Below are 23905 nucleotides of genomic sequence, written 5' to 3'. Positions count from 1 at the left end.
AACAAAATACGCGCAATTATTCCGCCTTTAAAACAAAAACGGATTTAATACCGGCAATTTTAAATGATCTTACTTTTTGCATTACCGCAAAGTACAGGCACAGATTAGAAAAAAGTAAGAACAATCTTGAAGGGGCCACTCTGGTTTGAACCAGGGACCTCTCGATCTGCAGTCGAATGCTCTACCACTGAGCTACATCCCCGCATAGCAATTACGCTTCTATACAAAAGAAAATACGCACCATTATTCTGCCTTTGAACCAAAAACGGATTTAATAGCGGCGATTTTAAATGATCCTACTTTTTGCATTATCGCAAAGTACAGGCACAGATTAGAAAAAAGTAAGAACAATCTTGAACGGGACACCCGGGTTTGAATCGGGGACCTCTCGATCTGCAGTCGAATGCTCTACCACTGAGCTACATCCCGGCATGACAATTACGCTTCTATACAAAAGAAAGTACGCGCAATTATTCCGCCTTTAAAACAAAAACGGATTTAATACCGGCGATTTTAAATGATCCTACTTTTTGCATTATCGCAAAGTACAGGCACAGATTAGAAAAAAGTAAGAACAATCTTGAACGGGACACCCGGGTTTGAACCGGGGACCACTCGATCTGCAGTCGAATGCTTTACCACTGAGCTACATCCCCGCATGACAATTACGCTTCTATACAAAACAAAATACGCACCATTATTCTGCCTTTGAAACAAAAACGGATTTAATAGCGGCGATTTTAAATGATCCTACTTTTTGCATTATCGCAAAGTACAGGCACAGATTAGAAAAAAAGTAAGAACAATCTTGAAGGGGACACCCGGGTTTGAACCGGGGACCTCTCGATCTGCAGTCGAATGCTCTACCACTGAGCTACATCCCCGCATAGCAATTACGCTTCTATACAAAAGAAAATACGCACCATTATTCCGCCTTTGAAACAAAAACGGATTTAATAGCGGCGATTTAAAATGATCCTACTTTTTGCATTATCGCAAAGTACAGGCACAGATTAGAAAAAGTAAGAACAATCCTGAAGGGGACACCCGGGTTTGAACCGGGGACCTCTCGATCTGCAGTCGAATGCTCTACCACTGAGCTACATCCCCGCATGACAATTACGCTTCTATACAAAACAAAATACGCACCATTATTCCACCTTTGAAACAAAAACGGATTTAATAGCGGCGATTTTAAATGATCCTACTTTTTGCATTATCGCAAAGTACAGGCACAGATTAGAAAAAAGTAAGAACAATCTTGAACGGGACACCCGGGTTTGAACCGGGGACCTCTCGATCTGCAGTCGAATGCTCTACCACTGAGCTACATCCCCGCATGACAATTACGCTTCTATACAAAACAAAATACGCACCATTATTCTGCCTTTGAAACAAAAACGGATTTAATAGCGGCGATTTTAAATGATCCTACTTTTTGCATTATCGCAAAGTACAGGCACAGATATGAAAAAAGTAAGAACAATCTAGACCGGGACACCCGGGTTTGAACCGGGGACCTCTCGATCTGCAGTCGAATGCTCTACCACTGAGCTACATCCCCGCATGACAATTACGCTTCTATACAAAAAAAAATACGCACCATTATTCCACCTTTGAAACAAAAACGGATTTAATAGCGGCGATTTTAAATGATCCTACTTGTTGCATTATCGCAAAGTACAGGCACAGATTAGAAACACGTAAGAACAATCTTGAACGGGACACCCGGGTTTGAACCGGGGACCTCTCGATCTGCAGACGAATGCTCTACCACTGAGCTACATCCCGCATGACAACTATGCTTCTATACAAAAGAAAATATGCACCATTATTCCGCCTTTGAAACAAAAACGGATTTAATAGCGGCGATTTTAAATGATCCTACTTGTTGCATTATCGCAAAGTACAGGCACAGATTAGAAACACGTAAGAACAATCTTGAACGGGACACCCGGGTTTGAACCGGGGACCTCTCGATCTGCAGTCGAATGCTCTACCACTGAGCTACATCCCCGCATGACAAGTACGCTTCTATACAAAAGAAAATACGCACCATTATTCCACCTTTGAAACAAAAACGGATTTAATAGCGGCGATTTTAAATGATCCTACTTTTTGCATTGTCGCAAAGTACAGGCACAGATTAGAAAAAAGTAAGAACAATCTTGAACGGGACACCCGGGTTTGAACCGGGGACCTCTCGATCTGCAGTCGAATGCACTACCACTGAGCTAAATCCCCGCATGACAATTACGCTTCTATACAAAAAAAAATACGCACCATTATTCTGCCTTTGAAACAAAAACGGATTTAATAGCGGCGATTTTAAATGATCTTACTTTTTGCATTATCGCAAAGTACAGGCACAGATTAGAAAAAAGTAAGAACAATCTCGAAGGGGACACCCGGGTTTGAACCAGGGACCTCTCGAGCTGCAGTCGAAGGCTCTACCACTGAGCTACATCCCCGCATGACAATTACGCTGCTATACAAAAGAAAATACGCACCATTATTCCACCTTTGAAACAAAAACGGATTTAATAGCGGCGATTTTAAATGATTCTACTTTTTGCATTATCGCAAAGTACAGGCACAGATTAGAAAAAAGTATGAACAATCTTGAACGGGACACCCGGGTTTGAACCGGGGACCTCTCTATCTGCAGTCGAATGCTCTACCACTGAGCTACATCCCCGCATGACAATTACGCTTCTATACAAAACAAAATACGCACCATTATTCCACCTTTGAAACAAAAACGGATTTAATAGCGGCGATTTTAAATGATCCTACTTTTTGCATTATCGCAAAGTACAGGCACAGATTAGAAAAAAGTAAGAACAATCTTGAAGGGGACACCCGGGTTTGAACCGGGGACCTCCCGATCTGCAGTCGAATGCTCTACCACTGAGCTACATCCCCGCATGACAATTACGCTTCTATACAAAAGAAAATACGCACCATTATTCCACCTTTGAAACAAAAACGGATTTAATAGCGGCGATTTTAAATGATCCTACTTTTTGCATTATCGCAAAGTACAGGCACAGATTAGAAACAAGTATGAACAATCTCGAACGGGACACCCGGGTTTGAACCGGGGACCTCTCTATCTGCAGTCGAATGCTCTACCACTGAGCTACATCCCCGCATGACAATTACGCTTCTATACAAAAGAAAATACGCACCATTATTCCACCTTTGAAACAAAAACGGATTTAATAGCGGCGATTTTAAATGATCCTACTTTTTGCATTATCGCAAAGTACAGGCACAGATTAGAAAAAAGTAAGAACAATCTTGAAGGGGACACCCGGGTTTGAACCGGGGACCTCCCGATCTGCAGTCGAATGCTCTACCACTGAGCTACATCCCCGCATGACAATTACGCTTCTATACAAAACAAAATACGCACAATTATTCTGCCTTTGAAACAAAAACGGATTTAATAGCGGCGATTTTAAATGATCCTACTTTTTGCATTATCGCAAAGTACAGGCACAGATTAGAAAAAAGTAAGAACAATCTTGAAGGGGACACCCGGGTTTGAACCGGGGACCTCTCGATCTGCAGTCGAATGCTCTACCACTGAGCTACATCCCCGCATGACAATTACGCTTCTATACAAAACAAAATACGCACCATTATTCTGCCTTTGAAACAAAAACGGATTTAATAGCGGCGATTTTAAATGATCCTACTTTTTGCATTATCGCAAAGTACAGGCACAGATTAGAAAACAGTAAGAACAATCTTGAAGGGGACACCCGGGTTTGAACCGGGGACCTCTCGATCTGCAGTCGAATGCTCTACCACTGAGCTACATCCCCGCATGACAATTATGCTTCTATACAAAACAAAATACGCACCATTATTCAACCTTTGAAACAAAAACGGATTTGATAGCGGGTATTTTAAATGATCCTACTTTTTGCATTATCGCAAAGTACAGGCACAGATTAGAAAAAAGTAAGAACAATCTTGAAGGGGACACCCGGGTTTGAATCGGGGACCTCTCGATCTGCAGTCGAATGCTCTACCACTGAGCTACATCCCCGCATTACAATTACGCTTCTATACAAAAGAAAATACGCACCATTATTCCGCCTTTGAAACAAAAACGGATGTAATAGCGGCGATTTTAAATGATCCTACTTTTTGCATTATCGCAAAGTACAGGCACAGATTAGAAAAAAGTAAGAACAATCTTGAACGGGACACCCGGGTTTGAACCGGGGACCTCTCGATCTGCAGTCGAATGCTCTACCACTGAGCTTCATCCCCGCATGACAATTACGCTTCTATACAAAAAAAAATACGCACCATTATTCTGCTTTTGAAACAAAAACGGATTTAATAGCGGCGATTTTAAATGATCCTACTTTTTGCATTATCGCAAAGTACAGGCACAGATTAGAAAAAAGTAAGAACAATCTTGAATGGGACACCCGGGTTTGAACATGGAACCTCTCGATCTGCAGTCGAATGCTCTACCACTGAGCTACATCCCCGCATGACAATTACGCTTCTATACAAAACAAAATACGCACCATTATTCTGCCTTTGAAACAAAAACGGATTTAATAGCGGCGATTTTAAATGATCCTACTTTTTGCATTATCGCAAAGTACAGGCACAGATTAGAAAAAAGTAAGAACAATCTTGAAGTGGACACCCGGGTTTGAACCGGGGACCTCTCGATCTGCAGTCGAATGCTCTACCACTGAGCTACATCCCCGCATGACAATTACGCTTCTATACAAAAGAAAATACGCACCATTATTCCGCCTTTGAAACAAAAACGGATTTAATAGCGGCGATTTTAAATGATCCTACTTTTTGCATTATCGCAAAGTACAGGCACAGATTAGAAAAAAGTAAGAACAATTTGAAGGGGACAGCCGGTTTGAACCGGGGACCTCTCGATCTGCAGTCGAATGCTCTACCACTGAGCTACATCCCCGCATGACAATTACGCTTCTATACAAAACAAAATACGCACCATTATTCTGTCTTTGAAACAAAAACGGATTTAATAGCGGCGATTTTAAATGATCCTACTTTTTGCATTATCGCAAAGTACAGGCACAGATTAGAAAAAAGTAAGAACAATCTTGAATGGGACACCCGGGTTTGAACCGGGGACCTCTCGATCTGCAGTCGAATGCTCTACCACTGAGCTACATCCCCGCATGACAATTACGCTTCTATACAAAACAAAATACGCACCATTATTCTGCCTTTGAAACAAAAACGGATTTAATAGCGGCGATTTTAAATGATCCTACTTTTTGCATTATCGCAAAGTACAGGCACAGATTAGAAAAAAGTAAGAACAATCTTGAAGGGGACACCCGGGTTTCAACCGGGGACCTCTCGATCTGCAGTCGAATGCTCTACCACTGAGCTACATCCCCGCATGACAATTACGCTTCTATACAAAAGAAAATACGCACCATTATTCCGCCTTTGAAAAAAAACGGATTTAATAGCGGCGATTTTAAATGATCCTACTTTTTGTATTATCGCAAAGTACAGGCACAGATTAGAAAAAAGTAAGAACAATCTTGAAGGGGACACCCGGGTTTGAACCGGGGACCTCTCGATCTGAAGTCGAATGCTCTACCACTGAGCTACATCCCCGCATGACAATTACGCTTCTATACAAAAGAAAATACGCACCATTATTCCGCCTGTGAAACAAACACTGATTTTATAGCGGCGATTTTACATGATCTTACGTTCTGCATTACCGCAAAGTACAGGCACAGATTAGAAAAAAGTAAGAACAATCTTGAAGGGGACACCAGGGTTTGAACCGGGGACCTCTCGATCTGCAGTCGAATGCTCTACCACTGAGCTACATCCCCGCATGACAATTACGCTCCTATACAAAACAAAATACGCACCATTATTCCGCCTTTGAAACAAAAACGGATGTAATAGCGGCGATTTTAAATGATCTTACTTTTTGCATTATCGCAAAGTACAGGCACAGATAAGAAAAACGTAAGAACAATCTTGACGGGGACACCCGGGTTTGAACCGGGGACCTCTCGATCAGCAGTCATATGCTCTACCACTGAGCTACATCCCCGCATGACAATTACGCTTCTATACAAAAGAAAATACGCACCATTATTCCGCCTTTGAAACAAAAACGGATTTAATAGCGGCGATTTTAAATGATCTTACTTTTTGCATTATCGCAAAGTACAGGCACAGATAAGAAAAAAGTAAGAACAATCTTGAAGGGGACACCAGGGTTTGAACCGGGGACCTCTCGATCTGCAGTCGAATGCTCTACCACTGAGCTACATCCCCGTATGACAATTACGCTCCTATACAAAACAAAATACGCACCATTATTCCGCCTTTGAAACAAAAACGGATTTAATAGCGGCGATTTTAAATGATCTTACTTTTTGCATTATCGCAAAGTACAGGCACAGATAAGAAAAAAGTAAGACCAATCTTGAAGGGGACACCCGGGTTTGAACCGCGGACCTCTCTATCTGCAGTCGAATGCTCTATCACTGAGCTACATTCCCGCATGACAATTACGCTTCTTTACAAAAGAAAATACGCACCATTATTCCGCCTTTGAAACAAAAACGGATTTAATAGCGGCGATTTTAAATGATCTTACTTTTTGCATTATCGCAAAGTACAGGCACAGATAAGAAAAAAGTAAGAACAATCTTGAAGGGGACACCCGGGTTTGAGCCGGGGACCCCTCGATCTGCAGTCGAATGCTCTACCACTGAGCTACATCCCCGCATGACAATTACGCTTCTATACAAAAGAAACCCCGCACCATTATTCCGCCTTTGAAACAAAAACGGATTTAATAGCGGCGATTTTAAATGATCTTACTTTTTGCATTATCGCAAAGTACAGGCACAGATAAGAAAAAAGAAAGAACAATCTTGAAGGGGACACCCGGGTTTTAACCGGGGACCTCTCGATCTGCAGTCGACTGCTCTACCACTGAGCTACATCCCCGCATGACAATTACGCTCCTATACAAAAGAAAATACGCACCATTATTCCGCCTTTGAAACAAAAACGGATTTAATAGCGGCGATTTTAAATGATCTTACTTTTAGCATTACCGCAAAGTACAGGCACAGATTAGAAAAAAGTAAGAACAATCTTGAAGGGGACACCCGGGTTTGAACCGGGCACCTCTCGATCAGCAGTCGAATGTTCTACCACTGAGCTACATCCCATCATGACAATTACGCTTCTATACAAAACAAAATACGCACCATTATTCCGCCTTTGAAACAAAAACGGATTTTATAGCGGCGATTTTACATGATCTTACTTTTTGCATTACCGCAAAGTACAGGCACAGATTAGAAAAAAGTAAGAACAATCTTGAAGGGGACACCCGGGTTTGAACCGGGGACCTCTCGATCTGCAGTCGAATGCTCTACCACTGAGCTACATCCCCGCATGACAATTACGCTTCTATACAAACGAACATACGGACCCTTATTCCGCCTTTGAAACAAAAACGGATTTAATAGCGGCGATTTTAAATGATCTTACTTTTTGCATTATCGCAAAGTACAGGAACAGATAAGAAAAAAGTAAGAACAATCTTGAAGGGGACACCAGGGTTTGAACCGGGGACCTCTCGATCTGCAGTCGAATGCTCTACCACTGAGCTACATCCCCGCATGATAATTACGCTTCTATACAAAACAAAATACGCACCATTATTCCGCCTTTGAAACAAAAACGGATTTTATAGCGGCGATTTTACATGATCTTACTTTTTGCATTACCGCAAAGTACAGGCACAGATTAGAAAAAAGTAAGAACAATCTTGAAGGGGACACCCGGGTTTGAACCGGGGACCTCTCGATCTGCAGTCGAATGCTCTACCACTGAGCTACATCCCCGCATGACAATTACGCTTCTATACAAAAGAAAATACGCACCATTATTCCGCCTTTGAAACAAAAACGGATTTTATAGCGGCGATTTCACATGATCTTACTTTTTGCATTACCGCAAAGTACAGGCACAGATTAGAAAAAAGTAAGAACAATCTTGAAGGGGACACCCGGGTTTGAACCGGGGACCTCTCGATCTGCAGTCGAATGCTCTACCACTGAGCTACATCCCCGCATGACAATTACGCTTCTATACAAAAGAAAATACGCACCATTATTCCGCCTTTGAAACAAAAACGGATTTTATAGCGGCGATTTTACATGATCTTACTTTTTGCATTATCGCAAAGTACAGGCACAGATTAGAAAAAAGTAAGAACAATCTTAAAGGGGACACCCGGGTTTGAACCGGGGACCTCTCGATCTGCAGTCGAATGCTCTACCACTGAGCTACATCCCCGCATGACAATTACGCTTCTATACAAAAGAAAATACGCACCATTATTCCGCCTTTGAAACAAAAACGGATTTTATCGCGGCGATTTTACATGATCTTACTTTTTGCATTACCGCAAAGTACAGACACAGATTAGAAAAAAGTAAGAACAATCTTGAAGGGGACACCCGGGTTTGAACCCGGGGACCTCTCGATCTGCAGTCGAATGCTCTACCACTGAGCTACATCCCCGCATGACAATTACGCTTCTATACAAACGAAAATACGGACCCTTATTCCGCCTTTGAAACAAAAACGGATTTAATAGCGGCGATTTTAAATGATCTTACTTTTTGCATTATCGCAAAGTACAGGCACAGATAAGAAAAAAGTAAGAACAATCTTGAAGGGGACACCCGGGTTTGAACCGGGGACCTCTCGATCTGCAGTCGAATGCTCTACCACTGAGCTACATCCCCGCATGACAATTACGCTTCTATACAAAAAAAAAAATACGCACCATTATTCCGCCTTTGAAACAAAAACGGATTTAATATCGGTGATTTTAAATGATCCTACTTTTTGCATTATCGCAAATTACAGGCACAGATTAGAAAAAAGTAAGAACAATCTTGAAGGGGACACCAGGGTTTGAACCGGGGACCTCTCGATCTGCAGTCGAATGCTCTACCACTGAGCTACATCCCCGCATGACAATTACGCTCCTATACAAAAAAAAAATACGCACCATTATTCCGCCTTTGAAACAAAAACGGATGTAATAGCGGCGATTTTAAATGATCTTACTTTTTGCATTATCGCAAAGTACAGGCACAGATAAGAAAAACGTAAGAACAATCTTGACGGGGACACCCGGGTTTGAACCGGGGACCTCTCGATCAGCAGTCATATGCTCTACCACTGAGCTACATCCCCGCATGACAATTACGCTTCTATACAAAAGAAAATACGCACCATTATTCCGCCTTTGAAACAAAAACGGATTTAATAGCGGCGATTTTAAATGATCTTACTTTTTGCATTATCGCAAAGTACAGGCACAGATAAGAAAAAAGTAAGAACAATCTTGAAGGGGACACCCGGGTTTGAACCGGGGACCTCTCGATCTGCAGTCGAATGCTCTACCACTGAGCTACATCCCCGCATGACAATTACGCTCCTATACAAAAGAAAATACGCACCATTATTCCGCCTTTGAAACAAAAACGGATTTAATAGCGGCGATTTTAAATGATCTTACTTTTTGCATTATCGCAAAGTACAGGCACAGATAAGAACAAAGTAAGACCAATCTTGAAGGGGACACCCGGGTTTGAACCGCGGACCTCTCTATCTGCAGTCGAATCCTCTACCACTGAGCTACATCCCCGCATGACAATTACGCTTCTTTACAAAAGAAAATACGCACCATTATTCCACCTTTGAAACAAAAACGGATTTAATAGCGGCGATTTTAAATGATCTTACTTTTTGCATTATCGCAAAGTACAGGCACAGATAAGAAAAAAGTAAGAACAATCTTGAAGGGGACACCCGGGTTTGAACCGGGGACCCCTCGATCTGCAGTCGAATGCTATACCACTGAGCTACGTCCCCGCATGACAATTACGCTTCTATACAAAAGAAAATATGCACCATTATTCCGCCTTTGAAACAAAAACGGATTTAATAGCGGCGATTTTACATGATCTTACTTTTTGCATTATCGCAAAGTACAGGCACAGATAAGAAAAAAGAAAGAACAATCTTGAAGGGGACACCCGGGTTTGAACTACGGACCTCTCTATCTGCAGTCGAATGCTCTACCACTGAGCTACATCCCCGCATGACAATTACGCTCCTATACAAAAGAAAATACGCACCATTATTCCGCCTTTGAAACAAAAACGGATTTAATAGCGGCGATTTTAAATGATCTTACTTTTTGCAATATCGCAAAGTACAGGCACAGATAAGAAAAAAGTAAGAACAATCTTGAAGGGGACACCCGGGTTTGAACCGGGGACCTCTCGATCTGCAGTCGAATGCTCTACCACTGAGCTACATCCCCGCATGACAATTACGCTCCTTCACAAAAGAAAATACGCACCATTATTCCGCCTTTGAAACAAAAACGGATTTAATAGCGGCGATTTTAAATGATCTTACTTTTAGCATTATCGCAAAGTACAGGCACAGATTACAAAAAAAGTAAGAACAATCTTGAAGGGGACACCCGGGTTTGAACCGGGGACCTCTCGATCTGCAGTCGAATGCTCTACCACTGAGCTACATCCCCGCATGACAATTACGCTCCTATACAAAAGAAAATACGGACCATTATTCCGCCTTTGAAACAAAAACGGATTTAATAGCGGCGATTTTAAATGATCTTACTTTTTGCATTATCGCAAAGTACAGGCACAGATTAGAAAAAAGTAAGAACAATCTTGAAGGGGACACCCGGGTTTGAAACGGGGACCTCTCGATCTGCAGTCGAATGCTCTACGACTGAGCTACATCCCCGCATGACAATTACGCTTCTATACAAAAGAAAATACGCACCATTATTCCGCCTTTGAAACAAAAACGGATTTAATAGCGGCGATTTTAAATGATCTTACTTTTTGCATTATCGCAAAGTACAGGCACAGATAAGAAAAAAGTAAGAACAATCTTGAATGGGACACCCGGGTTTGAACCGGGGAGCTCTCGATCTGCAGTCGAATTCTCTACCACTGAGCTACATCCCCGCATGACAATTACGCTCCTATACAAAAGAAAATACGCACCATTATTCCGCCTTTGAAACAAAAACGGATTTAACACCGGCAATTTTAAATGATCCTACTTTTTGCATTATCGCAAAGTACAGGCACAGATAAGAAAAAAGTAAGAACAATCTTGAAGGGGACACCCGGGTTTGAACCGGGGACCTCTCGATCTGCAGTCGAATGCTCTACCACTGAGCTACATCCCCGCATGACAATTACTCTCCTATACAAAAGAAAATACGCACCATTATTCCGCCTTTGAAACAAAAACGGATTTAATAGCGGCGATTTTAAATGATCTTACTTTTTGCATTATCGCAAAGTACAGGCACAGATAAGAAAAAAGTAAGAACAATCTTGAAGGGGACACCCGGGTTTCAACCGGGGACCTCTCGATCTGCAGTCGAATGCTCTACCACTGAGCTACATCCCCGCATGACAATTACGCTCCTATACTAAAAGAAAATACCCACCATTATTCCGCCTTTGAAACAAAAACGGATTTAATAGCGGCGATTTTAAATGATCTTACTTTTTGCATTATCGCAAAGTACAGGCACAGATAAGAAAAAAGTAAGAACAATCTTGAAGGGGACACCCGGGTTTGAACCGGGGACCTCTCGATCTGCAGTCGAATGCTCTACCACTGAGCTACATCCCCGCATGACAATTACGCTCCTATACAAAAGAAAATACGCACCATTATTCCGCCTTTGAAACAAAAACGGATTTAATAGCGGCGATTTTAAATGATCTTACTTTTTGCATTATCGCAAAGTACAAGCACAGATAAGAAAAAAGTAAGAACAATCTTGAACGGGACACCCGGGTTTGAACCGGGGACCTCTCGATCTGCAGTCGAATGCTCTACCACTGAGCTAAATCCCCGCATGACAATTACGCTCCTATACAAAAGAAAATACGGACCATTATTCCGCCTTTGAAACAAAAACGGATTTAATAGCGGCGATTTTAAATGATCCTACTTTTTGCATTATCGCAAAGTACAGGCACAGATAAGAAAAAAGTAAGATCAATCTTGAAGGGGACACCCGGGTTTGAAACGGGGACCTCTCGATCTGCAGTCGAATGCTCTACCACTGAGCTACATCCCCGCATGACAATTACGCTTCTATACAAAACAAAATACGCACCATTATTCCGCCTTTGAAACAAAAACGGATTTTATAGCGGCGATTTCACATGATCTTACTTTTTGCATTACCGCAAAGTACAGGCACAGATTAGAAAAAAGTAAGAACAATCTTGAAGGGGACACCCGGGTTTGGACCGGGGACCTCTCGATCTGCAGTCGAATGCTCTACCACTGAGCTACATCCCCGCATGACAATTACGCTCCTATACAAAAGAAAATACGGACCATTATTCCGCCTTTGAAACAAAAACGGATTTAATAGCGGCGATTTTAAATGATCTTACTTTTTGCATTATCGCAAAGTACAGGCACAGATTAGAAAAAAGTAAGAACAATCTTGAAGGGGACACCCGGGTTTGAAACGGGGACCTCTCGATCTGCAGTCGAATGCTCTACGACTGAGCTACATCCCCGCATGACAACTACGCTTCTATACAAAAGAAAATACGCACCATTATTCCGCCTTTGAAACAAAAACGGATTTAATAGCGGCGATTTTAAATGATCTTACTTTTTGCATTATCGCAAAGTACAGGCACAGAAAAGAAAAAAGTAAGAACAATCTTGAATGGGACACCCGGGTTTGAACCGGGGAGCTCTCGATCTGCAGTCGAATGCTCTACCACTGAGCTACATCCCCGCATGACAATTACGCTCCTATACAAAAGAAAATACGCACCATTATTCCGCCTTTGAAACAAAAACGGATTTAACACCGGCGATTTTAAATGATCCTACTTTTTGCATTATCGCAAAGTACAGGCACAGATAAGAAAAAAGTAAGAACAATCTTGAAGGGGACACCCGGGTTTGAACCGGGGACCTCTCGATCTGCAGTCGAATGCTCTACCACTGAGCTACATCCCCGCATGACAATTACTCTCCTATACAAAAGAAAATACGCACCATTATTCCGCCTTTGAAACAAAAACGGATTTAATAGCGGCGATTTTAAATGATCTTACTTTTTGCATTATCGCAAAGTACAGGCACAGATAAGAAAAAAGTAAGAACAATCTTGAAGGGGACACCCGGGTTTCAACCGGGGACCTCTCGATCTGCAGTCGAATGCTCTACCACTGAGCTACATCCCCGCATGACAATTACGCTCCTATACAAAACAAAATACCCACCATTATTCCGCCTTTGAAACAAAAACGGATTTAATAGCGGCGATTTTAAATGATCTTACTTTTTGCATTATCGCAAAGTACAGGCACAGATAAGAAAAAAGTAAGAACAATCTTGAAGGGGACACCCGGGTTTGAACCGGGGACCTCTCGATCTGCAGTCGAATGCTCTACCACTGAGCTACATCCCCGCATGACAATTACGCTCCTATACAAAAGAAAATACGCACCATTATTCCGCCTTTGAAACAAAAACGGATTTAATAGCGGCGATTTTAAATGATCTTACTTTTTGCATTATCGCAAAGTACAAGCACAGATAAGAAAAAAGTAAGAACAATCTTGAAGGGGACACCCGGGTTTGAACCGGGGACCTCTCGATCTGCAGTCGAATGCTCTACCACTGAGCTAAATCCCCGCATGACAATTACGCTCCTATACAAAAGAAAATACGGACCATTTTTCCGCCTTTGAAACAAAAACGGATTTAATAGCGGCGATTTTAAATGATCCTACTTTTTGCATTATCGCAAAGTACAGGCACAGATAAGAAAAAAGTAAGAACAATCTTGAAGGGGACACCCGGGTTTGAAACGGGGACCTCTCGATCTGCAGTCGAATGCTCTACGACTGAGCTACATCCCCGCATGACAATTACGCTTCTATACAAAAGAAAATACGCACCATTATTCCGCCTTTGAAACAAAAACGGATTTAATAGCGGCGATTTTAAATGATCTTACTTTTTGCATTATCGCAAAGTACAAGCACAGATAAGCAAAAAGTAAGAACAATCTTGAAGGGGACACCAGGGTTTTAACCGGGGAGCTCTCGATCTGCAGTCGAATGCTCTCCCACTGAGCTACATCCCCGCATGACAATTACGCTCCTATACAAAAGAAAATACGCACCATTATTCCGCCTTTGAAACAAAAACGGATTTAACACCGGCGATTTTAAATGATCCTACTTTTTGCATTATCGCAAAGTACAGGCACAGATTAGAAAAAAGTAAGAACAATCTTGAAGGGGACACCCGGGTTTGAACCGGGGACCTCTCGATCTGGAGTCGAATGCTCTACCACTGAGCTACATCCCCGCATGACAATTACGCTCCTATACAAAAGAAAATACGCACCATTATTCCGCCTTTGAAACAAAAACGGATTTTATAGCGGCGATTTTAAATGATCTTACTTTTTGCATTATCGCAAAGTACAGGCACAGATAAGAAAAAAATGAGAACAATCTTGAAGGGGACACCCAGGTTTGAACCGGGGACCTCTCGATCTGCAGTCGAATGCTCTACCACTGAGCTACATCCCCGCATGACAATTACGCTCCTATACAAAAGAAAATACCCACCATTATTCCGCCTTTGAAACAAAAACGGATTTAATAGCGGCGATTTTAAATGATCTTACTTTTTTCATTATCGCAATGTACAGGCACAGATAAGAAAAAAGTAAGAACAATCTTGAAGGGGACACCCGGGTTTGAACCGGGGACCTCTCGATCTGCAGTCGAATGCTCTACCACTGAGCTACATCCCCGCATGACAATTACGCTTCTATACAAAAGAAAATACGCACCATTATTCCGCCTTTGAAACAAAAACGGATTTAATAGCGGCGATTTTAAATGATCCTACTTTTTGCATTATCGCAAAGTACAGGCACAGATTAGAAAAAAGTAAGAACAATCTTGAAGGGGACACCCGGGTTTGAACCGGGGACCTCTCGATCTGCAGTCGAATGCTCTACCACTGAGCTACATCCCCGCATGACAATTACGCTTCTATACAAAAGAAAATACGCACCATTATTCCGCCTTTGAAACAAAAACGGATTTAATAGCGGCGATTTTAAATGATCTTACTTTTTGCATTATCGCAAAGTACAGGCACAGATAAGAAAAAAGTAAGAACAATCTTGAACGGGACACCCGGGTTTGAACCGGGGACCTCTCGATCTGCAGTCGAATACTCTCCCACTGAGCTACATCCCCGCATGACAATTACGCTCCTATACAAAAGAAAATACGCACCATTATTCCGCCTTTGAAACAAAAACGGATTTAACACCGGCGATTTTAAATGATCTTACTTTTTGCATTATCGCAAAGTACAGGCACAGATAAGAAAAAAGTAAGAACAATCTTGAAGGGGACACCCGGGTTTGAACCGGGGACCTCTCGATCTGCAGTTGAGTGCTCTACCACTGAGCTACATCCCCGCATGACAATTACGCTCCTATACAAAAGAAAATACGCACCATTATTCCGCCTTTGAAACAAAAACGGATTTAATAGCGGCGATTTTAAATGATCTTACTTTTTGCATTATCGCAAAGTACAGGCACAGATAAGAAAAAAGTAAGAACAATCTTGAAGGGGACTCCCGGGTTTGAACCGGGGACCTCTCGATCTGCAGTCGACTGCTCTACCACTGAGCTACATCCCCGCATGACAATTACGCTCCTATACAAACGAAAATACCCACCATTATTCCGCCTTTGAAACAAAAACGGATTTAATAGCGGCGATTTTAAATGATCTTACTTTTTTCATTATCGCAATGTACAGGCACAGATAAGAAAAAAGTAAGAACAATCTTGAAGGGGACACCCGGGTTTGAACCGGGGACCTCTCGACCTGCAGTCGAATGCTCTACCACTGAGCTACATCCCCGCATGACAATTACGCTTCTATACAAACGAGAATACGGACCCTTATTCCGCCTTTGAAACAAAAACGGATTTAATAGCGGCGATTTTAAATGATCTTACTTTTTGCATTATCGCACAGTACAGGCACAGATAAGAAAAAAGTAAGAACAATCTTGAAGGGGACACCCGGGTTTGAACCGTGGACCTCTCGATCTGCAGTCGAATGCTCTACCACTGAGCTACATCCCCGCATGACAATTACGCTCCTATACAAAAGAAAATACGCACCATTATTCCGCCTTTGAAACAAAAACGGATTTAACACCGGCGATTTTAAATGATCCTACTTTTTGCATTATCGCAAAGTACAGGCACAGATTAGAAAAAAGTAAGAACAATCTTGAAGGGGACACCCGGGTTTGAACCGGGGACCTCTCGATCTGCAGTCGAATGCTCTACCACTGAGCTACATCCCCGCATGACAATTACGCACCTATACAAAAGAAAATACGCACCATTATTCCGCCTTTGAAACAAAAACGGATTTTATAGCGGCGATTTTAAATGATCTTACTTTTTGCATTATCGCAAAGTACAGGCACAGATAAGAAAAAAGTAAGAACAATCTTGAAGGGGACACCCGGGTTTGAACCGGGGACCTCTCGATCTGCAGTCGAATGCTCTACCACTGAGCTACATCCCCGCATGACAATTACGCTCCTATACAAAAGAAAATACGCACCATTATTCCGCCTTTGAAACAAAAACGGATTTAACACCGGCGATTTTAAATGATCCTACTTTTTGCATTATCGCAAAGTACAGGCACAGATTAGAAAAAAGTAAGAACAATCTTGAAGGGGACACCCGGGTTTGAACCGGGGACCTCTCGATCTGCAGTCGAATGCTCTACCACTGAGCTACATCCCCGCATGACAATTACGCACCTATACAAAAGAAAATACGCACCATTATTCCGCCTTTGAAACAAAAACGGATTTTATAGCGGCGATTTTAAATGATCTTACTTTTTGCATTATCGCAAAGTACAGGCACAGATAAGAAAAAAGTAAGAACAATCTTGAAGGGGACACCCGGGTTTGAACCGGGGACCTCTCGATCTGCAGTCGAATGCTCTACCACTGAGCTACATCCCCGCATGACAATTACGCTCCTATACAAAAGAAAATACGCACCATTATTCCGCCTTTGAAACAAAAACGGATTTAATAGCGGCGATTTTAAATGATCCTACTTTTTGCATTATCGCAAAGTACAGGCACAGATTAGAAAAAAGTAAGAACAATCTTGAAGGGGACACGCGGGTTTCAACCGGGGACCTCTCGATCTGCAGTCGAATGCTCTACCACTGAGCTACATCCCCGCATGACGATTACGCTTCTATACAAAAGAAAATACGCACCATTATTCCGCCTTTGAAACAAAAACGGATTTAATAGCGGTGATTTTAAATGATCTTACTTTTTGCATTATCGCAAAGTACAGGCACAGATAAGAAAAAAGTAAGAACAATCTTGAAGGGGACACCCGGGTTTGAACCGGAGACCTCTCGATCTGCAGTCGAATGCTCTACCACTGAACTACATACCCGCATGAAAATTACGCTTCTATACAAAAGAAAATACGCACCATTATTCCGCCTTTGAAACAAAAACGGATTTAATAGCGGCGATTTTAAATGATCTTACTTTTTGCATTATCGCAAAATACAGGCACAGATAAGAAAAAAGTAAGAACAATCTTGAAGGGGACACCCGGGCTTGAACCGGGGACCTCTCGATCTGCAGTCGAATGCTCTACCGCTGAGCTACATACCCACATGACAATTACGCTCCTATACAAAAGAAAATACGCACCATTATTCCGCCTTTGAAACAAAAACGGATTTAATAGCGGCGATTTTAAATGATCTTACATTTGCATTATCGCAAAGTACAGGCACAGATAAGAAAAAAGTAAGAACAATCTTGAAGGGGACACCCGGGTTTGAACCGCGGACCTCTCTATCTGCAGTCGAATGCTCTACCACTGAGCTACATCCCCGCATGACAATTACGCTTCTATACAAAAGAAAATACGCACCATTATTCCGCCTTTGAAACAAATACGGATTTAATAGCGGCGATTTTAAATGATCCTACTTTTTGCATTATCGCAAAGTACAGGCACAGATTAGAAAAAAGTAAGAACAATCTTGAAGGGGACACCCGGGTTTGAACCGGGGACCTCTCGATCTGCAGTCGAATGCTCTACCACTGAGCTACATCCCCGCATGACAATTACGCTTCTATACAAAAGAAAATACGCACCATTATTCCGCCTTTGAAACAAAAACGGATTTAATAGCGGCGATTTTAAATGATCTTACTTTTTGCATTATCGCAAAGTACAGGCACAGATAAGAAAAAAGTAAGAACAATCTTGAATGGGACAACCGGGTTTGAACCGGGGACCTCTCGATCTGCAGTCGAATACTCTCCCACTGAGCTACATCCCCGCATGACAATTACGCTCCTATACAAAAGAAAATACGCACCATTATTCCGCCTTTGAAACAAAAACGGATTTAACACCGGCGATTTTAAATGATCTTACTTTTTGCATTATCGCAAAGTACAGGCACAGAAAAGAAAAAAGTAAGAACAATCTTGAAGGGGACACCCGGGTTTGAACCGGGGACCTCTCGATCTGCAGTCGAGTGCTCTACCACTGAGCTACATCCCCGCATGACAATTACGCTCCTATACAAAAGAAAATACGCACCATTATTCCGCCTTTGAAACAAAAACGGATTTAATAGCGGCGATTTTAAATGATCTTACTTTTTGCATTATCGCAAAGTACAGGCACAGATAAGAAAAAAGTAAGAACAATCTTGAAGGGGACTCCCGGGTTTGAACCGGGGACCTCTCGATCTGCAGTCGACTGCTCTACCACTGAGCTACATCCCCGCATGACAATTACGCTCCTATACAAAAGAAAATACCCACCATTATTCCGCCTTTGAAACAAAAACGGATTTAATAGCGGCGATTTTAAATGATCTTACTTTTTTCATTATCGCAATGTACAGGCACAGATAAGAAAAAAGTAAGAACAATCTTGAAGGGGACACCCGGGTTTGAACCGGGGACCTCTCGATCTGCAGTCGAATGCTCTACCACTGAGCTACATCCCCGCATGACAATTACGCTTCTATACAAACGAGAATACGGACCCTTATTCCGCCTTTGAAACAAAAACGGATTTAATAGCGGCGATTTTAAATGATCTTACTTTTTGCATTATCGCACAGTACAGGCACAGATAAGAAAAAAGTAAGAACAATCTTGAAGGGGACACCCGGGTTTGAACCGGGGACCTCTCGATCTGCAGTCGAATGCTCTACCACTGAGCTACATCCCCGCATGACAATTACGCTCCTATACAAAAGAGAATACGCACCATTATTCCACCTTTGAAACAAAAACGGATTTAATAGCGGCGATTTTAAATGATCTTACTTTTTGCATTATCGCAAAGTACAGGCACAGATAAGAAAAAAGTAAGAACAATCTTGAAGGGGACACCCGGGTTTGAACCGGAGACCTCTCGATCTGCAGTCGAATGCTCTACCACTGAACTACATACCCGCATGACAATTACGCTTCTATACAAAAGAAAATACGCACCATTATTCCGCCTTTGAAACAAAAACGGATTTAATAGCGGCGATTTTAAATGATCTTACTTTTTGCATTATCGCAAAGTACAGGCACAGATAAGAAAAAAGAAAGAACAATCTTGAAGGGGACACCCGGGTTTGAACCGGGTACCTCTAGATCTGCAGTCGAATGCTCTACCACTGAGCTACATCCCCGCATGACAATTACGCTCCTATACAAAAGAAAATACGCACCATTATTCCGCCTTTGAAACAAAAACGGATTTAATAGCGGCGATTTTAAATGATCTTACTTTTTGCATTATCGCAAAGTACAGGCACAGATAAGAAAAAAGTAAGAACAATCTTGAAGGGGTCACCCGGGTTTGAACCGGGGACCTCTCGATCTGCAGTCGAATGCTCTACCACTGAGCTACATCCCCGCATGACAATTACGCTCCTATACAAACGAGAATACGGACCCTTATTCCGCCTTTGAAACAAAAACGGATTTTATAGCGGCGATTTTAAATGATCTTACTTTTTTCATTATCGCAAAGTACAGGCACAGATAAGAAAAAAGTAAGAACAATCTTGAAGGGGACACCCGGGTTTGAACCGGGGACCTCTCGATCTGCAGTCGAATACTCTCCCACTGAGCTACATCCCCGCATGACAATTACGCTCCTATACAAAAGAAAATACGCACCATTATTCCGCCTTTGAAACAAAAACGGATTTAACACCGGCGATTTTAAATGATCTTACTTTTTGCATTATCGCAAAGTACAGGCACAGATAAGAAAAAAGTAAGAACAATCTTGAAGGGGACACCCGGGTTTGAACCGGGGACCTCTCGATCTGCAGTCGAGTGCTCTACCACTGAGCTACATCCCCGCATGACAATTACGCTCCTATACAAAAGAAAATACGCACCATTATTCCGCCTTTGAAACAAAAACGGATTTAATAGCGGCGATTTTAAATGATCTTACTTTTTGCATTATCGCAAAGTACAGGCACAGATAAGAAAAAAGTAAGAACAATCTTGAAGGGGACTCCCGGGTTTGAACCGGGGACCTCTCGATCTGCAGTCGACTGCTCTACCACTGAGCTACATCCCCGCATGACAATTACGCTCCTATACAAAAGAAAATACCCACCATTATTCCGCCTTTGAAACAAAAACGGATTTAATAGCGGCGATTTTAAATGATCTTACTTTTTTCATTATCGCAATGTACAGGCACAGATAAGAAAAAAGTAAGAACAATCTTGAAGGGGACACCCGGGTTTGAACCGGGGACCTCTCGATCTGCAGTCGAATGCTCTACCACTGAGCTACATCCCCGCATGACAATTACGCTTCTATACAAACGAGAATACGGACCCTTATTCCGCCTTTGAAACAAAAACGGATTTAATAGCGGCGATTTTAAATGATCTTACTTTTTGCATTATCGCACAGTACAGGCACAGATAAGAAAAAAGTAAGAACAATCTTGAAGGGGACACCCGGGTTTGAACCGGGGACCTCTCGATCTGCAGTCGAATGCTCTACCACTGAGCTACATCCCCGCATGACAATTACGCTCCTATACAAAAGAAAATACGCACCATTATTCCACCTTTGAAACAAAAACGGATTTAATAGCGGCGATTTTAAATGATCTTACTTTTTGCATTATCGCAAAGTACAGGCACAGATAAGAAAAAAGTAAGAACAATCTTGAAGGGGACACCCGGGTTTGAACCGGAGACCTCTCGATCTGCAGTCGAATGCTCTACCACTGAACTACATACCCGCATGACAATTACGCTTCTATACAAAAGAAAATACGCACCATTATTCCGCCTTTGAAACAAAAACGGATTTAATAGCGGCGATTTTAAATGATCTTACTTTTTGCATTATCGCAAAGTACAGGCACAGATAAGAAAAAAGAAAGAACAATCTTGAAGGGGACACCCGGGTTTGAACCGGGGACCTCTAGATCTGCAGTCGAATGCTCTACCACTGAGCTACATCCCCGCATGACAATTACGCTCCTATACAAAAGAAAATACGCACCATTATTCCGCCTTTGAAACAAAAACGGATTTAATAGCGGCGATTTTAAATGATCTTACTTTTTGAATTATCGCAAAGTACAGGCACAGATAAGAAAAAAGTAAGAACAATCTTGAAGGGGTCACCCGGGTTTGAACCGGGGACCTCTCGATCTGCAGTCGAATGCTCTACCACTGAGCTACATCCCCGCATGACAATTACGCTCCTATACAAAAGAACATACGCACCATTATTCCGCCTTTGAAACAAAAACGGATTTAATAGCGGCGATTTTAAATGATCTTACTTTTTTCATTATCGCAAAGTACAGGCACAGATAAGAAAAAAGTAAGAACAATCTTGAAGGGGACACCCGGGTTTGAACCGGGGACCTCTCGATCTGCAGTCAAATGCTCTACCACTGAGCTACATCCCCGCATGACAATTACGCTTCTATACAAACGAAAATACGCACCATTATTCCGCCTTTGAAACAAAAACGGATTTAATAGCGGCGATTTTAAATGATCTTACTTTTTGCATTATCGCACAGTACAGGCACAGATAAGAAACAAGTAAGAACAATCTTGAAGGGGACACCCGGGTTTGAACCGGGGACCTCTCGATCTGCAGTCGAATGCTCTACCACTGAGCTACATCCCCGCATGACAATTACGCTCCTATACAAAAGAAAATACGCACCATTATTCCACCTTTGAAACAAAAACGGATTTAATAGCGGCGATTTTGAATGATCATACTTTTTGCATTATCGCAAAGTACAGGCACAGATAAGAAAAAAGTAAGAACAATCTTGAAGGGGACACCCGGGTTTGAACCGGGGACCTCTCGATCTGCAGTCGAATGCTCTACCACTGAACTACATACCCGCATGACAATTACGCTTCTATACAAAAGAAAATACGCACCATTATTCCGCCTTTGAAACAAAAACGGATTTAATAGCGGCGATTTTAAATGATCTTACTTTTTGCATTATCGCAAAATACAGGCACAGATGAGAAAAAAGTAAGAACAATCTTGAAGGGGACACCCGGGTTTGAACCGGGGACCTCTCGATCTGCAGTCGAATGCTCTACCACTGAGCTACATCCCCGCATGACAATTACGCTCCTATACAAAAGAAAATACCCACCATTATTCCGCCTTTGAAACAAAAACGGATTTAATAGCGGCGATTTTAAATGATCCTACTTTTTGCATTATCGCAAAGTACAGGCACAGATAAGAAAAAAGTAAGAACAATCTTGAAGGGGACACCCGGGTTTGAACCGGGGACCTCTCGATCTGCAGTCGAATGCTCTACCACTGATCTACATCCCCGCATGACAATTACGCTCCTATACAAAACAAAATACGCACCATTATTCCGCCTTTGAAACAAAAACGGATTTCATAGCGGCGATTTTAAATGATCTTACTTTTTGCATTATCGCAAAGTACAGGCACAGATAAGAAAAAAGTAAGAACAATCTTGAAGGGGACACCCGGGTTTGAACCGGGGACCTCTCGATCTGCAGTCGACTGCTCTACCACTGAGCTACATCCCCGCATGACAATTACGCTCCTATACAAAAGAACATACGCACCATTATTCCGCCTTTGAAACAAAAACGGATTTAATAGCGGCGATTTTGAATGATCATACTTTTTGCATTATCGCAAAGTACAGGCACAGATAAGAAAAAAGTAAGAACAATCTTGAAGGGGACACCCGGGTTTGAACCGGGGACCTCTCGATCTGCAGTCGAATGCTCTACCACTGAGCTACATCCCCGCATGACAATTACGCTCCTATACAAAACAAAATACGCACCATTATTCCGCCTTTGAAACAAAAACGGATTTCATAGCGGCGATTTTAAATGATCTTACTTTTTGCATTATCGTAAAGTACAGGCACAGATAAGAAAAAAGTAAGAACAATCTTGAAGGGGACACCCGGGTTTGAACCGGGGACCTCTCGATCTGCAGTCGAATGCTCTACCACTGAGCTACATCCCCGCATGACAATTACGCTCCTATACAAAAGAACATACGCACCATTATTCCGCCTTTGAAACAAAAACGGATTTAATAGCGGCGATTTTGAATGATC

General features: G+C 42.1%; 95 non-coding genes across 95 annotated transcripts; all 95 read right to left on the bottom strand.

Moving 5' to 3' along the window:
* Nucleotides 1-357: 357 nt before the first annotated feature.
* Nucleotides 358-429, bottom strand: Trnac-gca (transfer RNA cysteine (anticodon GCA)). The gene has a single exon. It is a non-coding gene; the product is annotated as a tRNA-Cys (tRNA).
* A 152-nt stretch (nt 430-581) lies between these two features.
* Nucleotides 582-656, bottom strand: Trnac-gca (transfer RNA cysteine (anticodon GCA)). Its single transcript has one exon. It is a non-coding gene; the product is annotated as a tRNA-Cys (tRNA).
* Nucleotides 657-812: 156 nt separating this feature from the next.
* Trnac-gca (transfer RNA cysteine (anticodon GCA)) lies at nt 813-884 on the bottom strand. The gene has a single exon. It is a non-coding gene; the product is annotated as a tRNA-Cys (tRNA).
* Nucleotides 885-1038: 154 nt separating this feature from the next.
* On the bottom strand, nt 1039-1110 carry Trnac-gca (transfer RNA cysteine (anticodon GCA)). The gene has a single exon. It is a non-coding gene; the product is annotated as a tRNA-Cys (tRNA).
* Nucleotides 1111-1262: 152 nt separating this feature from the next.
* Trnac-gca (transfer RNA cysteine (anticodon GCA)) lies at nt 1263-1337 on the bottom strand. Its single transcript has one exon. It is a non-coding gene; the product is annotated as a tRNA-Cys (tRNA).
* Nucleotides 1338-1492: 155 nt separating this feature from the next.
* Nucleotides 1493-1565, bottom strand: Trnac-gca (transfer RNA cysteine (anticodon GCA)). The gene has a single exon. It is a non-coding gene; the product is annotated as a tRNA-Cys (tRNA).
* Nucleotides 1566-1719: 154 nt separating this feature from the next.
* On the bottom strand, nt 1720-1791 carry Trnac-gca (transfer RNA cysteine (anticodon GCA)). Its single transcript has one exon. It is a non-coding gene; the product is annotated as a tRNA-Cys (tRNA).
* Nucleotides 1792-1942: 151 nt separating this feature from the next.
* On the bottom strand, nt 1943-2017 carry Trnac-gca (transfer RNA cysteine (anticodon GCA)). The gene has a single exon. It is a non-coding gene; the product is annotated as a tRNA-Cys (tRNA).
* Nucleotides 2018-2399: 382 nt separating this feature from the next.
* Nucleotides 2400-2471, bottom strand: Trnac-gca (transfer RNA cysteine (anticodon GCA)). The gene has a single exon. It is a non-coding gene; the product is annotated as a tRNA-Cys (tRNA).
* A 152-nt stretch (nt 2472-2623) lies between these two features.
* Trnac-gca (transfer RNA cysteine (anticodon GCA)) lies at nt 2624-2698 on the bottom strand. The gene has a single exon. It is a non-coding gene; the product is annotated as a tRNA-Cys (tRNA).
* Nucleotides 2699-2853: 155 nt separating this feature from the next.
* Trnac-gca (transfer RNA cysteine (anticodon GCA)) lies at nt 2854-2925 on the bottom strand. The gene has a single exon. It is a non-coding gene; the product is annotated as a tRNA-Cys (tRNA).
* Nucleotides 2926-3077: 152 nt separating this feature from the next.
* Nucleotides 3078-3152, bottom strand: Trnac-gca (transfer RNA cysteine (anticodon GCA)). The gene has a single exon. It is a non-coding gene; the product is annotated as a tRNA-Cys (tRNA).
* A 155-nt stretch (nt 3153-3307) lies between these two features.
* Nucleotides 3308-3379, bottom strand: Trnac-gca (transfer RNA cysteine (anticodon GCA)). Its single transcript has one exon. It is a non-coding gene; the product is annotated as a tRNA-Cys (tRNA).
* A 155-nt stretch (nt 3380-3534) lies between these two features.
* Nucleotides 3535-3606, bottom strand: Trnac-gca (transfer RNA cysteine (anticodon GCA)). Its single transcript has one exon. It is a non-coding gene; the product is annotated as a tRNA-Cys (tRNA).
* Nucleotides 3607-3761: 155 nt separating this feature from the next.
* Nucleotides 3762-3833, bottom strand: Trnac-gca (transfer RNA cysteine (anticodon GCA)). The gene has a single exon. It is a non-coding gene; the product is annotated as a tRNA-Cys (tRNA).
* Nucleotides 3834-3988: 155 nt separating this feature from the next.
* On the bottom strand, nt 3989-4060 carry Trnac-gca (transfer RNA cysteine (anticodon GCA)). Its single transcript has one exon. It is a non-coding gene; the product is annotated as a tRNA-Cys (tRNA).
* Nucleotides 4061-4214: 154 nt separating this feature from the next.
* On the bottom strand, nt 4215-4289 carry Trnac-gca (transfer RNA cysteine (anticodon GCA)). The gene has a single exon. It is a non-coding gene; the product is annotated as a tRNA-Cys (tRNA).
* A 380-nt stretch (nt 4290-4669) lies between these two features.
* On the bottom strand, nt 4670-4741 carry Trnac-gca (transfer RNA cysteine (anticodon GCA)). The gene has a single exon. It is a non-coding gene; the product is annotated as a tRNA-Cys (tRNA).
* A 154-nt stretch (nt 4742-4895) lies between these two features.
* Nucleotides 4896-4966, bottom strand: Trnac-gca (transfer RNA cysteine (anticodon GCA)). Its single transcript has one exon. It is a non-coding gene; the product is annotated as a tRNA-Cys (tRNA).
* A 152-nt stretch (nt 4967-5118) lies between these two features.
* Nucleotides 5119-5193, bottom strand: Trnac-gca (transfer RNA cysteine (anticodon GCA)). Its single transcript has one exon. It is a non-coding gene; the product is annotated as a tRNA-Cys (tRNA).
* Nucleotides 5194-5348: 155 nt separating this feature from the next.
* Trnac-gca (transfer RNA cysteine (anticodon GCA)) lies at nt 5349-5420 on the bottom strand. The gene has a single exon. It is a non-coding gene; the product is annotated as a tRNA-Cys (tRNA).
* A 381-nt stretch (nt 5421-5801) lies between these two features.
* Trnac-gca (transfer RNA cysteine (anticodon GCA)) lies at nt 5802-5873 on the bottom strand. Its single transcript has one exon. It is a non-coding gene; the product is annotated as a tRNA-Cys (tRNA).
* A 155-nt stretch (nt 5874-6028) lies between these two features.
* Trnas-gcu (transfer RNA serine (anticodon GCU)) lies at nt 6029-6100 on the bottom strand. Its single transcript has one exon. It is a non-coding gene; the product is annotated as a tRNA-Ser (tRNA).
* Nucleotides 6101-6255: 155 nt separating this feature from the next.
* Nucleotides 6256-6327, bottom strand: Trnac-gca (transfer RNA cysteine (anticodon GCA)). The gene has a single exon. It is a non-coding gene; the product is annotated as a tRNA-Cys (tRNA).
* A 382-nt stretch (nt 6328-6709) lies between these two features.
* Nucleotides 6710-6781, bottom strand: Trnac-gca (transfer RNA cysteine (anticodon GCA)). The gene has a single exon. It is a non-coding gene; the product is annotated as a tRNA-Cys (tRNA).
* A 155-nt stretch (nt 6782-6936) lies between these two features.
* Nucleotides 6937-7008, bottom strand: Trnac-gca (transfer RNA cysteine (anticodon GCA)). The gene has a single exon. It is a non-coding gene; the product is annotated as a tRNA-Cys (tRNA).
* Nucleotides 7009-7390: 382 nt separating this feature from the next.
* Trnac-gca (transfer RNA cysteine (anticodon GCA)) lies at nt 7391-7462 on the bottom strand. The gene has a single exon. It is a non-coding gene; the product is annotated as a tRNA-Cys (tRNA).
* A 155-nt stretch (nt 7463-7617) lies between these two features.
* Trnac-gca (transfer RNA cysteine (anticodon GCA)) lies at nt 7618-7689 on the bottom strand. Its single transcript has one exon. It is a non-coding gene; the product is annotated as a tRNA-Cys (tRNA).
* A 155-nt stretch (nt 7690-7844) lies between these two features.
* On the bottom strand, nt 7845-7916 carry Trnac-gca (transfer RNA cysteine (anticodon GCA)). Its single transcript has one exon. It is a non-coding gene; the product is annotated as a tRNA-Cys (tRNA).
* A 155-nt stretch (nt 7917-8071) lies between these two features.
* On the bottom strand, nt 8072-8143 carry Trnac-gca (transfer RNA cysteine (anticodon GCA)). The gene has a single exon. It is a non-coding gene; the product is annotated as a tRNA-Cys (tRNA).
* Nucleotides 8144-8298: 155 nt separating this feature from the next.
* Trnac-gca (transfer RNA cysteine (anticodon GCA)) lies at nt 8299-8370 on the bottom strand. The gene has a single exon. It is a non-coding gene; the product is annotated as a tRNA-Cys (tRNA).
* A 155-nt stretch (nt 8371-8525) lies between these two features.
* Nucleotides 8526-8598, bottom strand: Trnac-gca (transfer RNA cysteine (anticodon GCA)). Its single transcript has one exon. It is a non-coding gene; the product is annotated as a tRNA-Cys (tRNA).
* A 155-nt stretch (nt 8599-8753) lies between these two features.
* Nucleotides 8754-8825, bottom strand: Trnac-gca (transfer RNA cysteine (anticodon GCA)). The gene has a single exon. It is a non-coding gene; the product is annotated as a tRNA-Cys (tRNA).
* Nucleotides 8826-8982: 157 nt separating this feature from the next.
* On the bottom strand, nt 8983-9054 carry Trnac-gca (transfer RNA cysteine (anticodon GCA)). The gene has a single exon. It is a non-coding gene; the product is annotated as a tRNA-Cys (tRNA).
* A 156-nt stretch (nt 9055-9210) lies between these two features.
* On the bottom strand, nt 9211-9282 carry Trnas-gcu (transfer RNA serine (anticodon GCU)). The gene has a single exon. It is a non-coding gene; the product is annotated as a tRNA-Ser (tRNA).
* Nucleotides 9283-9437: 155 nt separating this feature from the next.
* Nucleotides 9438-9509, bottom strand: Trnac-gca (transfer RNA cysteine (anticodon GCA)). Its single transcript has one exon. It is a non-coding gene; the product is annotated as a tRNA-Cys (tRNA).
* Nucleotides 9510-9891: 382 nt separating this feature from the next.
* On the bottom strand, nt 9892-9963 carry Trnac-gca (transfer RNA cysteine (anticodon GCA)). Its single transcript has one exon. It is a non-coding gene; the product is annotated as a tRNA-Cys (tRNA).
* A 382-nt stretch (nt 9964-10345) lies between these two features.
* Trnac-gca (transfer RNA cysteine (anticodon GCA)) lies at nt 10346-10417 on the bottom strand. Its single transcript has one exon. It is a non-coding gene; the product is annotated as a tRNA-Cys (tRNA).
* Nucleotides 10418-10573: 156 nt separating this feature from the next.
* On the bottom strand, nt 10574-10645 carry Trnac-gca (transfer RNA cysteine (anticodon GCA)). Its single transcript has one exon. It is a non-coding gene; the product is annotated as a tRNA-Cys (tRNA).
* A 155-nt stretch (nt 10646-10800) lies between these two features.
* On the bottom strand, nt 10801-10872 carry Trnac-gca (transfer RNA cysteine (anticodon GCA)). The gene has a single exon. It is a non-coding gene; the product is annotated as a tRNA-Cys (tRNA).
* Nucleotides 10873-11254: 382 nt separating this feature from the next.
* Trnac-gca (transfer RNA cysteine (anticodon GCA)) lies at nt 11255-11326 on the bottom strand. The gene has a single exon. It is a non-coding gene; the product is annotated as a tRNA-Cys (tRNA).
* Nucleotides 11327-11481: 155 nt separating this feature from the next.
* On the bottom strand, nt 11482-11553 carry Trnac-gca (transfer RNA cysteine (anticodon GCA)). The gene has a single exon. It is a non-coding gene; the product is annotated as a tRNA-Cys (tRNA).
* Nucleotides 11554-11709: 156 nt separating this feature from the next.
* Trnac-gca (transfer RNA cysteine (anticodon GCA)) lies at nt 11710-11781 on the bottom strand. The gene has a single exon. It is a non-coding gene; the product is annotated as a tRNA-Cys (tRNA).
* Nucleotides 11782-11935: 154 nt separating this feature from the next.
* On the bottom strand, nt 11936-12010 carry Trnac-gca (transfer RNA cysteine (anticodon GCA)). The gene has a single exon. It is a non-coding gene; the product is annotated as a tRNA-Cys (tRNA).
* A 153-nt stretch (nt 12011-12163) lies between these two features.
* On the bottom strand, nt 12164-12235 carry Trnac-gca (transfer RNA cysteine (anticodon GCA)). Its single transcript has one exon. It is a non-coding gene; the product is annotated as a tRNA-Cys (tRNA).
* Nucleotides 12236-12390: 155 nt separating this feature from the next.
* Trnac-gca (transfer RNA cysteine (anticodon GCA)) lies at nt 12391-12462 on the bottom strand. Its single transcript has one exon. It is a non-coding gene; the product is annotated as a tRNA-Cys (tRNA).
* Nucleotides 12463-12617: 155 nt separating this feature from the next.
* On the bottom strand, nt 12618-12689 carry Trnac-gca (transfer RNA cysteine (anticodon GCA)). Its single transcript has one exon. It is a non-coding gene; the product is annotated as a tRNA-Cys (tRNA).
* A 152-nt stretch (nt 12690-12841) lies between these two features.
* Trnac-gca (transfer RNA cysteine (anticodon GCA)) lies at nt 12842-12916 on the bottom strand. The gene has a single exon. It is a non-coding gene; the product is annotated as a tRNA-Cys (tRNA).
* Nucleotides 12917-13071: 155 nt separating this feature from the next.
* On the bottom strand, nt 13072-13143 carry Trnac-gca (transfer RNA cysteine (anticodon GCA)). The gene has a single exon. It is a non-coding gene; the product is annotated as a tRNA-Cys (tRNA).
* Nucleotides 13144-13298: 155 nt separating this feature from the next.
* Nucleotides 13299-13370, bottom strand: Trnac-gca (transfer RNA cysteine (anticodon GCA)). The gene has a single exon. It is a non-coding gene; the product is annotated as a tRNA-Cys (tRNA).
* A 155-nt stretch (nt 13371-13525) lies between these two features.
* Nucleotides 13526-13597, bottom strand: Trnac-gca (transfer RNA cysteine (anticodon GCA)). The gene has a single exon. It is a non-coding gene; the product is annotated as a tRNA-Cys (tRNA).
* A 155-nt stretch (nt 13598-13752) lies between these two features.
* On the bottom strand, nt 13753-13824 carry Trnac-gca (transfer RNA cysteine (anticodon GCA)). Its single transcript has one exon. It is a non-coding gene; the product is annotated as a tRNA-Cys (tRNA).
* A 155-nt stretch (nt 13825-13979) lies between these two features.
* On the bottom strand, nt 13980-14051 carry Trnac-gca (transfer RNA cysteine (anticodon GCA)). The gene has a single exon. It is a non-coding gene; the product is annotated as a tRNA-Cys (tRNA).
* A 382-nt stretch (nt 14052-14433) lies between these two features.
* Nucleotides 14434-14505, bottom strand: Trnaw-cca (transfer RNA tryptophan (anticodon CCA)). Its single transcript has one exon. It is a non-coding gene; the product is annotated as a tRNA-Trp (tRNA).
* Nucleotides 14506-14660: 155 nt separating this feature from the next.
* On the bottom strand, nt 14661-14732 carry Trnac-gca (transfer RNA cysteine (anticodon GCA)). Its single transcript has one exon. It is a non-coding gene; the product is annotated as a tRNA-Cys (tRNA).
* A 155-nt stretch (nt 14733-14887) lies between these two features.
* On the bottom strand, nt 14888-14959 carry Trnac-gca (transfer RNA cysteine (anticodon GCA)). The gene has a single exon. It is a non-coding gene; the product is annotated as a tRNA-Cys (tRNA).
* A 155-nt stretch (nt 14960-15114) lies between these two features.
* Nucleotides 15115-15186, bottom strand: Trnac-gca (transfer RNA cysteine (anticodon GCA)). The gene has a single exon. It is a non-coding gene; the product is annotated as a tRNA-Cys (tRNA).
* A 152-nt stretch (nt 15187-15338) lies between these two features.
* Nucleotides 15339-15413, bottom strand: Trnac-gca (transfer RNA cysteine (anticodon GCA)). Its single transcript has one exon. It is a non-coding gene; the product is annotated as a tRNA-Cys (tRNA).
* A 155-nt stretch (nt 15414-15568) lies between these two features.
* On the bottom strand, nt 15569-15640 carry Trnac-gca (transfer RNA cysteine (anticodon GCA)). The gene has a single exon. It is a non-coding gene; the product is annotated as a tRNA-Cys (tRNA).
* Nucleotides 15641-15795: 155 nt separating this feature from the next.
* Trnac-gca (transfer RNA cysteine (anticodon GCA)) lies at nt 15796-15867 on the bottom strand. The gene has a single exon. It is a non-coding gene; the product is annotated as a tRNA-Cys (tRNA).
* Nucleotides 15868-16022: 155 nt separating this feature from the next.
* On the bottom strand, nt 16023-16094 carry Trnac-gca (transfer RNA cysteine (anticodon GCA)). Its single transcript has one exon. It is a non-coding gene; the product is annotated as a tRNA-Cys (tRNA).
* A 155-nt stretch (nt 16095-16249) lies between these two features.
* Trnac-gca (transfer RNA cysteine (anticodon GCA)) lies at nt 16250-16321 on the bottom strand. The gene has a single exon. It is a non-coding gene; the product is annotated as a tRNA-Cys (tRNA).
* Nucleotides 16322-16476: 155 nt separating this feature from the next.
* Nucleotides 16477-16548, bottom strand: Trnac-gca (transfer RNA cysteine (anticodon GCA)). The gene has a single exon. It is a non-coding gene; the product is annotated as a tRNA-Cys (tRNA).
* A 155-nt stretch (nt 16549-16703) lies between these two features.
* On the bottom strand, nt 16704-16775 carry Trnac-gca (transfer RNA cysteine (anticodon GCA)). Its single transcript has one exon. It is a non-coding gene; the product is annotated as a tRNA-Cys (tRNA).
* A 155-nt stretch (nt 16776-16930) lies between these two features.
* Nucleotides 16931-17002, bottom strand: Trnac-gca (transfer RNA cysteine (anticodon GCA)). The gene has a single exon. It is a non-coding gene; the product is annotated as a tRNA-Cys (tRNA).
* Nucleotides 17003-17157: 155 nt separating this feature from the next.
* Trnac-gca (transfer RNA cysteine (anticodon GCA)) lies at nt 17158-17229 on the bottom strand. The gene has a single exon. It is a non-coding gene; the product is annotated as a tRNA-Cys (tRNA).
* A 155-nt stretch (nt 17230-17384) lies between these two features.
* Trnac-gca (transfer RNA cysteine (anticodon GCA)) lies at nt 17385-17456 on the bottom strand. The gene has a single exon. It is a non-coding gene; the product is annotated as a tRNA-Cys (tRNA).
* A 155-nt stretch (nt 17457-17611) lies between these two features.
* Nucleotides 17612-17683, bottom strand: Trnac-gca (transfer RNA cysteine (anticodon GCA)). The gene has a single exon. It is a non-coding gene; the product is annotated as a tRNA-Cys (tRNA).
* Nucleotides 17684-17838: 155 nt separating this feature from the next.
* Nucleotides 17839-17910, bottom strand: Trnac-gca (transfer RNA cysteine (anticodon GCA)). The gene has a single exon. It is a non-coding gene; the product is annotated as a tRNA-Cys (tRNA).
* Nucleotides 17911-18064: 154 nt separating this feature from the next.
* Trnac-gca (transfer RNA cysteine (anticodon GCA)) lies at nt 18065-18136 on the bottom strand. The gene has a single exon. It is a non-coding gene; the product is annotated as a tRNA-Cys (tRNA).
* Nucleotides 18137-18291: 155 nt separating this feature from the next.
* Nucleotides 18292-18363, bottom strand: Trnac-gca (transfer RNA cysteine (anticodon GCA)). The gene has a single exon. It is a non-coding gene; the product is annotated as a tRNA-Cys (tRNA).
* Nucleotides 18364-18515: 152 nt separating this feature from the next.
* Nucleotides 18516-18590, bottom strand: Trnac-gca (transfer RNA cysteine (anticodon GCA)). The gene has a single exon. It is a non-coding gene; the product is annotated as a tRNA-Cys (tRNA).
* A 155-nt stretch (nt 18591-18745) lies between these two features.
* Trnac-gca (transfer RNA cysteine (anticodon GCA)) lies at nt 18746-18817 on the bottom strand. Its single transcript has one exon. It is a non-coding gene; the product is annotated as a tRNA-Cys (tRNA).
* Nucleotides 18818-18972: 155 nt separating this feature from the next.
* Trnac-gca (transfer RNA cysteine (anticodon GCA)) lies at nt 18973-19044 on the bottom strand. Its single transcript has one exon. It is a non-coding gene; the product is annotated as a tRNA-Cys (tRNA).
* Nucleotides 19045-19199: 155 nt separating this feature from the next.
* On the bottom strand, nt 19200-19271 carry Trnac-gca (transfer RNA cysteine (anticodon GCA)). Its single transcript has one exon. It is a non-coding gene; the product is annotated as a tRNA-Cys (tRNA).
* A 155-nt stretch (nt 19272-19426) lies between these two features.
* Trnac-gca (transfer RNA cysteine (anticodon GCA)) lies at nt 19427-19498 on the bottom strand. Its single transcript has one exon. It is a non-coding gene; the product is annotated as a tRNA-Cys (tRNA).
* A 155-nt stretch (nt 19499-19653) lies between these two features.
* Trnac-gca (transfer RNA cysteine (anticodon GCA)) lies at nt 19654-19725 on the bottom strand. Its single transcript has one exon. It is a non-coding gene; the product is annotated as a tRNA-Cys (tRNA).
* A 155-nt stretch (nt 19726-19880) lies between these two features.
* On the bottom strand, nt 19881-19952 carry Trnac-gca (transfer RNA cysteine (anticodon GCA)). The gene has a single exon. It is a non-coding gene; the product is annotated as a tRNA-Cys (tRNA).
* Nucleotides 19953-20107: 155 nt separating this feature from the next.
* Trnac-gca (transfer RNA cysteine (anticodon GCA)) lies at nt 20108-20179 on the bottom strand. The gene has a single exon. It is a non-coding gene; the product is annotated as a tRNA-Cys (tRNA).
* Nucleotides 20180-20334: 155 nt separating this feature from the next.
* Nucleotides 20335-20406, bottom strand: Trnac-gca (transfer RNA cysteine (anticodon GCA)). Its single transcript has one exon. It is a non-coding gene; the product is annotated as a tRNA-Cys (tRNA).
* A 155-nt stretch (nt 20407-20561) lies between these two features.
* On the bottom strand, nt 20562-20633 carry Trnac-gca (transfer RNA cysteine (anticodon GCA)). The gene has a single exon. It is a non-coding gene; the product is annotated as a tRNA-Cys (tRNA).
* A 155-nt stretch (nt 20634-20788) lies between these two features.
* Nucleotides 20789-20860, bottom strand: Trnac-gca (transfer RNA cysteine (anticodon GCA)). Its single transcript has one exon. It is a non-coding gene; the product is annotated as a tRNA-Cys (tRNA).
* A 155-nt stretch (nt 20861-21015) lies between these two features.
* On the bottom strand, nt 21016-21087 carry Trnac-gca (transfer RNA cysteine (anticodon GCA)). The gene has a single exon. It is a non-coding gene; the product is annotated as a tRNA-Cys (tRNA).
* A 155-nt stretch (nt 21088-21242) lies between these two features.
* On the bottom strand, nt 21243-21314 carry Trnac-gca (transfer RNA cysteine (anticodon GCA)). The gene has a single exon. It is a non-coding gene; the product is annotated as a tRNA-Cys (tRNA).
* A 155-nt stretch (nt 21315-21469) lies between these two features.
* Trnac-gca (transfer RNA cysteine (anticodon GCA)) lies at nt 21470-21541 on the bottom strand. Its single transcript has one exon. It is a non-coding gene; the product is annotated as a tRNA-Cys (tRNA).
* A 155-nt stretch (nt 21542-21696) lies between these two features.
* Nucleotides 21697-21768, bottom strand: Trnac-gca (transfer RNA cysteine (anticodon GCA)). Its single transcript has one exon. It is a non-coding gene; the product is annotated as a tRNA-Cys (tRNA).
* Nucleotides 21769-21923: 155 nt separating this feature from the next.
* Trnac-gca (transfer RNA cysteine (anticodon GCA)) lies at nt 21924-21995 on the bottom strand. Its single transcript has one exon. It is a non-coding gene; the product is annotated as a tRNA-Cys (tRNA).
* A 155-nt stretch (nt 21996-22150) lies between these two features.
* Trnac-gca (transfer RNA cysteine (anticodon GCA)) lies at nt 22151-22222 on the bottom strand. Its single transcript has one exon. It is a non-coding gene; the product is annotated as a tRNA-Cys (tRNA).
* Nucleotides 22223-22377: 155 nt separating this feature from the next.
* On the bottom strand, nt 22378-22449 carry Trnac-gca (transfer RNA cysteine (anticodon GCA)). The gene has a single exon. It is a non-coding gene; the product is annotated as a tRNA-Cys (tRNA).
* Nucleotides 22450-22604: 155 nt separating this feature from the next.
* Nucleotides 22605-22676, bottom strand: Trnac-gca (transfer RNA cysteine (anticodon GCA)). The gene has a single exon. It is a non-coding gene; the product is annotated as a tRNA-Cys (tRNA).
* A 155-nt stretch (nt 22677-22831) lies between these two features.
* On the bottom strand, nt 22832-22903 carry Trnac-gca (transfer RNA cysteine (anticodon GCA)). The gene has a single exon. It is a non-coding gene; the product is annotated as a tRNA-Cys (tRNA).
* Nucleotides 22904-23058: 155 nt separating this feature from the next.
* Trnac-gca (transfer RNA cysteine (anticodon GCA)) lies at nt 23059-23130 on the bottom strand. The gene has a single exon. It is a non-coding gene; the product is annotated as a tRNA-Cys (tRNA).
* A 155-nt stretch (nt 23131-23285) lies between these two features.
* Nucleotides 23286-23357, bottom strand: Trnac-gca (transfer RNA cysteine (anticodon GCA)). Its single transcript has one exon. It is a non-coding gene; the product is annotated as a tRNA-Cys (tRNA).
* A 155-nt stretch (nt 23358-23512) lies between these two features.
* On the bottom strand, nt 23513-23584 carry Trnac-gca (transfer RNA cysteine (anticodon GCA)). The gene has a single exon. It is a non-coding gene; the product is annotated as a tRNA-Cys (tRNA).
* A 155-nt stretch (nt 23585-23739) lies between these two features.
* Trnac-gca (transfer RNA cysteine (anticodon GCA)) lies at nt 23740-23811 on the bottom strand. Its single transcript has one exon. It is a non-coding gene; the product is annotated as a tRNA-Cys (tRNA).
* Between the last annotated feature and the right edge of the window lie 94 nt (nt 23812-23905).

This window comes from Euprymna scolopes, chromosome 18, assembly GCF_053919585.1.
Source record: "Euprymna scolopes isolate OS-2025 chromosome 18, ASM5391958v1, whole genome shotgun sequence".
Classification (NCBI taxonomy): Eukaryota; Metazoa; Mollusca; class Cephalopoda; order Sepiida; family Sepiolidae; genus Euprymna; species Euprymna scolopes.
Note: the sequence above shows the minus strand (reverse complement) of the source record. Positions and strands in the feature narration are given on the sequence as shown.